The sequence below is a fragment of the Canis aureus genome, chromosome 20, assembly GCF_053574225.1.
Source record: "Canis aureus isolate CA01 chromosome 20, VMU_Caureus_v.1.0, whole genome shotgun sequence".
Classification (NCBI taxonomy): domain Eukaryota; kingdom Metazoa; phylum Chordata; class Mammalia; order Carnivora; family Canidae; genus Canis; species Canis aureus.
The window spans coordinates 1,032,648-1,043,443 of NC_135630.1; the positions used below are offsets into that span (position 1 = coordinate 1,032,648).

The 10,796-nt window shown below is 43.6% G+C and overlaps 1 pseudogene; it reads right to left on the reverse strand.

Annotated features, from left to right (window-relative positions):
- Positions 1-223: 223 nt before the first annotated feature.
- On the reverse strand, positions 224-5,493 carry LOC144291357 (polycystin-2 pseudogene; annotated as a pseudogene).
- Between the last annotated feature and the right edge of the window lie 5,303 nt (positions 5,494-10,796).

Consider the following 10,796-nt stretch of genomic DNA (forward strand, 5'->3'; position numbering starts at 1 on the left):
AGGTAATCTGTGCTATTCAGCTGGGTAGAAATGTAATGGGCCAATGAGATAACAAATGAAAAAAAGGCCAGAGTTTATAACATAAGAGAGGAGAGGAAAGACTTGCAGGAGATGAGATGGGAAATGTTAGGTCCAGATCATGTAGGACTGACTGTCACAGCGAGGTCTTTATGCTGCAGGTAATGGAGAATGATGGCGAGTAAGCTGTGACATAATTAATATAGGGGTGGGAAAATTCATCTAGTAGTGGCATCCTGACTAAGTATAAAAGGAGAGAAATAATATCTCAGTAACTAAACCATGGGTAGGAAAGGAGTGCACCTGGAAGCAGGGACACCAGCTCTGTCAATTGCTCTCCATCTCTGATCCCTCCCTTCTAACCCAACAGCCTTATTTTCTATTACTGTAGACTGGCGGGTGTGGGGCATAGGGCACCGGGACATGCCTGTAGAATCTTCTGGCCTCATGTTTCCACCACTTTACAATCAAAAAGGAAAGGAATCTTCTTCCTGTAGCTTCCTTGTGAACCTCTGTGGGGAAAGACTCCAATTTCTTCATTGTGGGAGGTGGCCGTTCTTCAATGTGTCACTCCAGTCAGAGTCAGCGCTTGCCTGAAGAGTTGAAACAGCACAGGGGGGATCCCTGGGTGGTGCAGCGGTTTAGCGCCTGCCTTTGGCCCAGGGCACGATCCTGGAGACCTGGGATCGAGTCCCACGTCGGGCTCCCAGTGCATGGAGCCTGCTTCTCCCTCTGCCTATGTCTCTGCCTCTCTCTCTCTCTCTCTCTCTCTCTCTCTCTCTCTGTGGCTATCATGAATAAATAAAAAAAATTTTAAAAAAGAAACAGCACAGGGGTAGTTCTGCTACTGGAATAATGAGGGAAGAGACAATAATAATTAACCCCTGTAGCCACCATCTGAACCTGTAAGGTGAAAGAGATGGAGAAACTGAAAATGCCTCATGTTTAGGTAGGTCTTGGGGGGTGCAGAAGCTGGACTTGCCTACAGAGAAAGTGCACGGAAGAAGAAAGGAAAAAAGAAAGATCGAGCAACATGATAAATTGACCTCGAAACATGTTGAATGTGAATGCTGAAGTGGACAGAAAGGAAAGAGCAGTGAGGATCTGGAATTCAGAGGCTGGTGGAGTTAGAGACTTGGAGGCAAGAGAGAGAGAGAGTCTTAGCTGTGAAAGTAGATGGAATCCCCTCAGCAGAAGGGTTGTGAAGTGGGGTTACACCAAGGGACACATTGAAGAAGAGGGTATCCTGGGTACAGGGGCATCCCAAACAGCAGGGGGAAAGTGTAAATAGTTTGGAGTCTGAGGAGAAGACCCGCTCAACACAATGAAATTCAGCAGCTGCTGAATTATTAGGACTAATATGAGGCTGAACTCAGACTCATGGACTAAGAAGAACTGCTGTTGGAGTCCCACAGCATGATTTTAGTGGGAGAGTTTTCACGTGGAAGGTGATGGCTCTTGTTTGAGGAAACCGGTGAAGGACTCAGTGGAGATGACCTGGAGGCGGCTGCATCGGGGGCAGCATCTGGCTGTGCTTGTGTTCTCCCTGACCCAGCCTCCCTCTGTTTCTTAGCTGAGTTGCCAACAAGTCAATAAATTCGTGAGTTACCTGATATCTTTTCAATGATCCCAATGACTCCAGTTAGGCAGAGTTGGTTTCTGTCGTTTATAACTAAGAAACTTGCCAGGTACATAGACTTTATCCTATTTTGCATCTTTGAGGTTCATCCTGTGTTCTAATGGAAGATGATAATTGAATGGGAGAGGGTCAGCATACTCTTGAAGTGGCTTTTTAGTGTTAAATAGCTATTTTAATGAATATCTTCTCACTGTGCTAGAACTAATGTGGTTTTCCTTCTTACTAAATATAAGATAAACTACCTCCTGTCTAGTACAGGAGTCCATTGTTATGATTAAGAAATATGTATCACATAATTTAATTCCAATTGATTTCAATTCCATTTAAAGGTATCGAATCACTATAACTTATTTTCCTTCTTTCTTTTTGTTAGAATTCAGGAATATTTTCAATCATTTTGCTTAAAAATTTTTATCTTCTGGGGCAACTCATAGCTCAGTGTTTGAACACCTGCCTTTGGCTCAGGGAGTGACTCCAGAGTCCTGGGATCAAGTCCTGATAGGACTCCCCCCAGAGAGCCTGCTTTTCCCTCTGCCTGTGTCTCTGCCTCTCTTCTTTGTTTCTCTCATGAATATATAAATAAAATCTTTAAAAACAAACAAAATTTATCTTGTAATCAATTATTAATTTAAATCCCAAATATTAAGTTAAAATATATACACTTTTGCCAAATAGCAATTGTTTTAAATTTAAGTTTCTCCATATTCTAGAAAAACTATTAATAAATAAAAAGTGAACAAGTGGGCAGCCCAGGTGGCTCAGTGGTTTAGCGCTGCCTTCAGCCTAGGGTGTAATCCTGGAGACCCGGGATCGAGGTCCTTGTCAGGCTCCCTACATGGAGCCTGCTTCTCTGCCTGCCTCTGTCTCTGCTTCTCTCTCTCTCTCTCTCTCTCTCTCTCTCGGTGTGTGTGTCTCTGTCATTAATAAATAAATAATTTTTTTGAAAGTAAACAAGTGAAATTTCCATAGTGTTTAAAAATAATGTTTTGTTTCTTTAATTCATTTACTATAGTATTTTTATAGATAAGCTTATGATGTATTGATAGGAGTTTATAGAATGCATTTGAAATTGTAATGCAGTTATTTATTGTTTTAAGATTTTATTTATTTATTCATGAGAGACACAGAGAGAAAGAGAGAGGCAGAGACATAGGCAGAGGGAGAAGCAGGCTCCATGCAGGGAGCTGGACATGGGCCTCAATCCCGGGTCTCCAGGAACACACCCTGGGCTGAAGGCGGTGCTAAACCGCTGAGCCACCTGGGCTGCACACTCTTATTTCTTTATAATAGTTACAGTATTTCTAAAAGTATTGACTAGCTTCCCTTCATACACAAGATGTTTTAAGTATGGTTACAAAAGGACACCAAAACCCCCACAGATCTGCACAATGGACAATACATATTCAAAATCATAAACACACATTTGAGACGCCAGGTTTTAAACCAGACAGGAAACTGGCTCACAAGTTTAGTATACACTTTAAATACCTGTACTCTGAACAAAAATGTATTCATAAACGCTAGTAAAATGAGAATTTCTGTTCCAGAATAGTACCCGATAACAACCTAGTGAACGATGTCACTGGATCTAGGAAAACAGGATCCAGGAATCTTCAAAGAAATCTCCAGAGGCCCTGTAGCTACTTTCTTGTTGGCCATATAGTCAACAATTTAGTCTTTTGAAAAATACGTATGCAGAAGCTGAAGGCAGTAAAAAGTAGAGAAAATCTGAGAAACCAAAGGTCACTTTGGCCATGGTCTGCATGGTCTTAACTATAAGCACTGAAGACTCACTTAAAGCATCTTCTCCTTGGTTAAGAGTTTAGAGGATGAATGAATGAAGGGATGGAGAAGCCAGGGCACGTGGCTACAGGGCACGGACACTTCCGCAGTTCTGTTTCTTAGACCAAAAGGAGCCCGGTCTTCACTACTGACACTTCACTACTTTATTTTCACCACCAGCATCTCCTTTAATAAAATGTGGAAGGTTGCGTGAGGGGGAAGGTGGAGGAGGGAGTGAAATATGACCATTTATAACCACAAAAAACTTCTGCACATGTCTAGCGCCTGGCAGAGGGGAGGGCAGACAGGGCAGCGGGAGGCCGGGGCCAGCCCTGTTTGTAGAGGATATGGTAGTGCCCAGGCCGGCAGAGAAGGTACACCTTGGGCTCAGAGCCCTCGGGGAAGGTGTGCGGGTTGGTGGTGCCGCCCTCGCGCGGTCCACGTGCTCCACCTGGACGGAGACGCTCAGGGCCTGGGCCAGTGCGGTGGAGTGAATGTGGTCGCTCTCCTTGCACATGGGCTCCACCTCCTGCTGACAGAACTCCTGGACTGTCCGCCCGCCCTCCAGGAAGTGCCGAAGAACTTGCTCTGGCACTGCAGGGAGCCGGAGGTGAGCAGCCGCAGGTACACCACCAGGTAGTCCGAGGTGCTGTGGCCGTGGAAGGAGGCCAGCAGGTCAGCTACAGAGGTCTGCTTCTCCACCCGCTCCATCAGGCCCACGAACGTGCTGTGGAAATCCTCGATTGTGGCCTCAGGGAAGCCCTGGACACCAGGGCCTCTTGGCCCTTGGCAGACACAGCCTCAAAGCGCTGCAATTCCTCGCTGTCATCCGGCAGCGCCTCCAGGTGGGAGAATCCCGAAGCTCCGTAGAAACAGTTTGCTCGCGCCTGGTCTTGCGGATGTAGGAGTGCTTTTGTGGAGGTGACAAAAAGTCACCTTTTTGTGACAGAGTAGACATCATAGCACTCTTTAATCTCATCTCTTCAGTCCGGGGGTTAGAGCAGGATCCATTTCTGACTCTGAGTTGCCGGATCCGTGGAAGCCTAACAGGAGGTTCTCATAGAGACAAAACGTCGGTTGTCGGCTTCGGTCCTGTTGCGGGGCCGTGTCTTCCAGTACAGCCCATCCCATGAGGCACGTTCGGTGAACTTCCAGAAGTCTTCCACTGAAGAAAGAGTTTTGAAGTTTGTTTCGCTGCTTTGGACCCTGGGGCGTCTAGGAAGAGCTGTGACGTTACCCGGTGGAGCAGCACACCCTGGAGCTCGTCACCCCCGGGTCGACATGCACAAGCCTGAGAAGCAGCAGGTATGTGGTCGTTTCCGTAAAGCACTTCCAGGCACTTCTCTCGGCTGCTGTTGCTTTCTTCCATGAGTCTCGTTCCCCAGAGACCTCGCAGCCAGACCCAGCCGCCCGGCCCAGGCCACTCGCGGCGGCTGCCGGTCCAGGGGGAGGTGCTGTGCCGCGGGTCCCCGCTGCCGGCCGGGCTGGGGCTCGGCGGCCCGGGTCCTCTAGAAGGCGCCGCCTGCCGCTCGGGGCCCGGCCTTGGAAGCCCCCCAGGCCCCGGGCGCGGCCGCCCCGGAGCTCCCGGCCGAAGAGGCGGCCGACCTGCGGCTGCCCGGGCGCCACTCCACGGCCGTCTCCACCACCGTGCGCCCTTCCTCCCCCGCCCCTCCGCTTGCTCCTCCTCCTCGGCCTCGCAGCGGGTTGCAGCGGCTCCACGCCCGTCCGGAGCACGACGAGCGCGGGGAGAGGGGGACGCCGGGCTCGGCCGGGGGTCCCGCGCGGCGCCTGCCGGGGGCGCTCCGTCTCCGTCCCCAGGCCCCTCTGCTGGCGGAGGCCGCCCGCAGCGGCCAGGCCGGCGCCCCCGGCAGCGCCGCCCCCCAGCAGGCGGCCGGGGCCCAGGGCTCGGGCCGCGGGGGCGGCTTCGGTCCCCGCCTGCTGCGGCTGCACGCGGCTGGAGCTGGGCATCGCGGTCCCCGGGCCGGGCGCGCCCCCGCCCCGCGCAGAAGCCGCCTTCTCTCCTTCCCGGGCGCCGCGTCCTGCTCGCCGCCCCGGCCTCCCCGCGGCCCCGCGGCCCGCCTCCCCCGCTCGGCCTCGCCTCCCTCCCGGCCCCTGTCGTGCAGTTATTTAAAATCGATGACGTTGGGATCCCTGGGTGGCGCAGCGGTTTGGCGCCTGCCTTTGGCCCAGGGCGCGATCCTGGAGACCCGGGATCGAATCCCACGTCGGGCTCCTGGTGCATGGAGCCTGCTTCTCCCTCTGCCTGTGTCTCTGCCTCTCTCTCTCTCTCTCTCTCTGTGACTATCATAAATAAATAAAAATTGAAAAAAAAAATCGATGACGTTTTCTACATAAACCACATCTTCTTTATCCACTCATCTTTCCATGCACCGAGGCTCCTTCCACAGTTTGGCTACTGTGGACACTGCTGCTAGAAACATCGGGGTGCAGGTGTCCCCGCGTTTCATTGCATCTGTATCTTTGGGGTAAATGGAATATTCCTCAGCCATTAGAAACGACAAATACCCACCATTTGCTTCGACGTGGATGGAACCGGAGGGTATTATGCTGAGTGAAGTAAGTCAAGCGGAGAAGGACAAACATTATATGGTCTCATTCATTTGGGGAATATAAAAAATAGTGACAGGGAATAAAGGGGAAAGGAGAAAAATGAGTGGGAAGTATCAGAAAGGGAGACAGAACGTAAAGACTCCTAACTCTGGGAAACGAACTAGGGGTGGTGGAAGGGGGGTGGGCAGGGGGTGGGGGTGACTGGGTGGCGGGCACTGAGGGGGACACTTGACGGGATGAGCACCGGGTGTTATTCTATATGTTGGCAAATTGAACACCAATAAAAAATAAATTTATAAAAAATAAAACTAATGACGTTTAAGACATCTTCTACTCCAATATAGAAAATTCACTGTTTGTTACACAACTTTGCTATATTATTCCCCTCTGAGATGGATAAGAAAAGGAAAAGCATCTTATTAACTCTTTTTTATTGTTATACGTTATATATGAGGTAAGGATTTTATAAAAGGCTACACTAAATATCACATTTCTTGTCAATTCTGTGATAGAAATCCGTTGAATTTATAGATTCAAAGCCAAGCTTGAAAAAAAATCTCGGAAGCTAAGGGGCTAATGACCCTATAAACTGTAAAATGTGTTAACAAGCAATAAATTCCTCTTCCTCGGTTCAAAGGCATTTGATTATATTCTGTACTGTCAGGGTCACACACATCGGAGCTCATCTTGAAATGATAAACAAGGCAGGCCTGTAATGGTCACCAGAGAGTGTGACAAGACACACCTGTCACTACAAGTTTTGAGATAAAACAGTAGGCACATGCAGACAGCTGTGTCATCCCTGAGCGAGCTCACTTGCAGGCTCAGCAACAGGCAGGAAGAAACTCCCCAGTCAGCTCAGACTTCAACATCACAGTGTATGCAATGTCACATCTTTGATTTTTATGAGATCATTTCCAATCGAAAATTATATCAGAAAAAAAGAAAATTATGTCAGCTAAAGTCCATGTTCATAAACTTTTTATACTATAGTTATTGATCTCAAGTGGTTTTCATTTGCATATGCTCATATGAATACATCTTCATAACTGTTATATAAGTGTTAATAAATATTCAGTTGGCAGAAAAACATGAATTTTGATACATTTCAATAACTTGTCCAAGGCTTTCCTATTAGTATGATTTAAAAATATCCTAAGAATTTGATTTATACATCTTTAAGAGGGGAAAATTTTTGCCTTATTTGAAACTTTTCTAGCCTAGAACGTTTTCCTTTTGTCACTGAGGTCTAATCACGCATACCTCTTATAGAGAACCACCACAAGGCGCCCTCTAAAATTTTTTTCAACGTAACTAATTGAAATTTATTTTTTATCTTAGATGCTTATTTTTAACAGGTGGTACTTGTGCTGGTTTGTTATTCAAGGAATACTTACTGAGCATTTGGTACTATGTACTATTTGGAACATATGTAGGAAATGGTTTCTTCTTTCTTCTTATTTATAAAGAAAGCCTGTGCAACTGTCTTTAAAGAATATGGTGTTTTGTTGGTTTGTTTATATCCATTTTATTCTAAAAAGATCTGAAGCAGGTCTGACATTCTTGAAGAATTTATTTCACTTACTTTGGTCTGATTCTTCATGATTTGGAATCACAATCTAAAAAACAATTTCATATTCTGGTCTAAAAAAAGTTATCTCGACAAAATTGTTCTTTTAATTTAGAAGTCTCATTTTCCTGTCTGTGTTATATTTTGACCAAAATCATTAGACTAATTTTTAAACTAATAATTTTCTTTGAAAATATTCCTTTTGAAATGGTCATTTAGTGAAAGAAAAAACCTACACATTTTACTAAATCATTATTATGTCTGTTACAAGGTTAATGATCCAATAATTGTTTTCCATGTTTTGTAGTACATTAAGATGGATCTTAAAAATTTTGGGTGTACTAATTTATGAAAAAATAATTTCAAGTTATGAGATAGATTCAATAAATTGTTGTTGCATTGAGAAATTCTATGACCAATTTAATAAAGAGTTTTTAAATTTTCAAATAAAATGAAAGAAAATGAGTGTGACACATTTCATATCAAATGCTGTCCAATGTTCAAATAAGATAGAACAAACAGAGCAGCCCCGGTGGCCCAGTGGTTTAGCACCACCAGGGTGTGATCCTGGAGACCCAGGATCGAGTCCCACGTCCAGCTCCCTGCATGGAACCTGCTTCTCCCTCTGCCTCTCTGCCTCTCTGTCTTTCTGTCTGTCTGTCTGTCTGTCTGTCTCTCTCTCTCTGTCATAAATAAATACATAAAATCTTTAAAAAGATAAAAGAAACATGAACATTATGAGAATTAGTATTCTTTGCATATTTATGTTGACAAAGGTAAATAATTGTTTATTGTCGCAATCTTGATTAAAATTATCATTGACTATGACTAAGGGAAATGTCAAATATATTTTACTATAAATCTTCTATTTCACATAGGAATACAATAGCAAACTGACAGTCACATGCCTATACCAAAAATTAAAGAATGAAGTCTTTTTTTTTGAAATCTTGTTATAGTGAATATTTATTCAGTGAACACAACATTGTTGCATTGTGACGATAATTTCATGGACATTGGTTTTTTTATTGTACTATACTTTAGACATTGTGGATAATGGTATTCTTGACATGTGAAAATTTGGAGGTGTCTGCAATTTCTGAAAGTTAGGCATTGATTTTACCCTATATTTTATGACAATACTTATCAATAGTAACCAGTCATGTTCTTTTTTAAAGTGAAGAGTATTCAAATCTATTCCGTTCTCATGCATTAATGGCCCAAGAAAAGTAGAGCATAAGTTTCTTTCAATTTTCTGGAATTTATTTGTGATTTCTCAGTGTTTTCCAAGTGTTACTATAAAGCTCCTATTTGCTGTTAGTACTGAATTTTTAAATATGTTTTTGTTCCTTGTCAGCAACTTTTCAAAAGTCAGGCCATTATGTCCCTTTGGTAGATTTTAAGGGAGGGCAGTTGTCATCCATGGCAAATCACCAGACAGTATTAAGTATACCAGGTGAGAATAATTACAAACGTGTGTGTAAATACACTTAGGAAATATGGACTCAGTGCATGCATGGATCACATTCCTGTCCTCTCACAGAGATCTATCTTCTCCATGTCATGTAAATGGTATGTTCACCAGATATTGCTTCTGCCACATACAATGCTTGCCATATTTCTAACATTCAATGGATACTTAAATAGTAATAAAATAGTAGATTTTCTTTTTCTTTTTGAATGTAGTGGCTCTGCACAAATTTTCACTCTCTCATAATATATTAAAACAAGTTGCTGTTAGATAGCTCTTAAAATGGCCATTTTGGATCTTAACAAATAATCTTTTAAATTTTGAAAAATTTGAAAACGAAGATTTCTGCCTCCCTCCAAAATAAACAATTCTCTTCTGCTTGATCTTGGCAATGTAACAATCACCTCCTTGCCACAAGGGTTTATAATGCTTGCAATACACAGCTGTGGTCTACAGATGAATTTCTCATCAGTTCAGTCATAATAGGTGTAAAAAACCTAATTTGGAGCAATTTGTCACTGGAGAAAGTGAAAATAGTTTACATTAATAAAAGAAACTATGAGATACATCCCACGTGTTCTACAGACTGTGGAGTTGTATGAAACTCTTGTCAAAGCAACAAGAGTGTATCCAGATATAGTTCAATGGGGCAATAAGACCACAGCCATCAGTTATTTCAAAAAAGCCTGTCTGGGGACAGTCATGCCCGGCACCTGAATTCACTTTAATGGCGGAAGTGGACACATATGCTGAGGGAGTTCAAATCCTTTATGAGTAACACTCACTTATGATATATAGACAGAATGCAAAACTGGATTTTTTTTTCCTTTTAGCAAAGTGGATGTTCTAAAGTACATGCTTTATACATCTTTTTGAATGTAGTAATATTGTGACTGTTATTTAAAAATTCTTAGAATCTGCTTTGGTATTGTTCAGTATTGAACATAAGAATTGATGCTTTCACAGAATCTGGCAATTATGGATTTGGGGAATATGATGGGAGAGATTTAAAAATTAGCAATATTAATTGATACTGAATACTGAAATAGTGTTGCTCTTGACAAACTTGTTTGGAAGACTTTTACCATCCTAGGACAGAGTCCTTCCCGGGAGCACCTGTATTTTCAGTATTATATCTCATTTCAAAAGACAGCAGAGTGAATGATATTTGATGGTAGAGTAACATGATGTAAAGTTCATTACTAAATTCAGATCTGATGGACTTACTCGTTTTATAATGAAGGGATATGGAAATGTACCGAATACCCAATATTTTTATATTCAGAACATTTTTAGACATAAAAATATTCATATTATACTGGGCACACATTCCTTTGTTTCATTTTATAACAAGCATTTTTTTTTATTTGACAGCAATGATGTACTGTTCGGTTTTATTACATACAAGGAATTATTGATCCAAGTCAGAAGCAGCACAACTACTGCCATGTTAGAAGGATTAATATGCACCAGCCCTGACTGTGACTTGACTGGAGGCACTTGCCTGGCCCACCCCAATCTTCATGCCTTCTGAGAGTCCTTGGGGAAGAGACCTACCACCAAGGTCATCCCTTCCAGCACCTAACTCTTCTGTCTGCTAAAAAATACCAACTAGATTATTCCTAAAATTCATGCTTATCTTCGCCACGTGTCGAAAAAGCCAACCTGGGTCCCAAAGTATGTCAGTCCCATGTTTCCCAGTTGGGAAGCAGAACACAAATCTCAGTAAAGACCTTCTCTCTTCG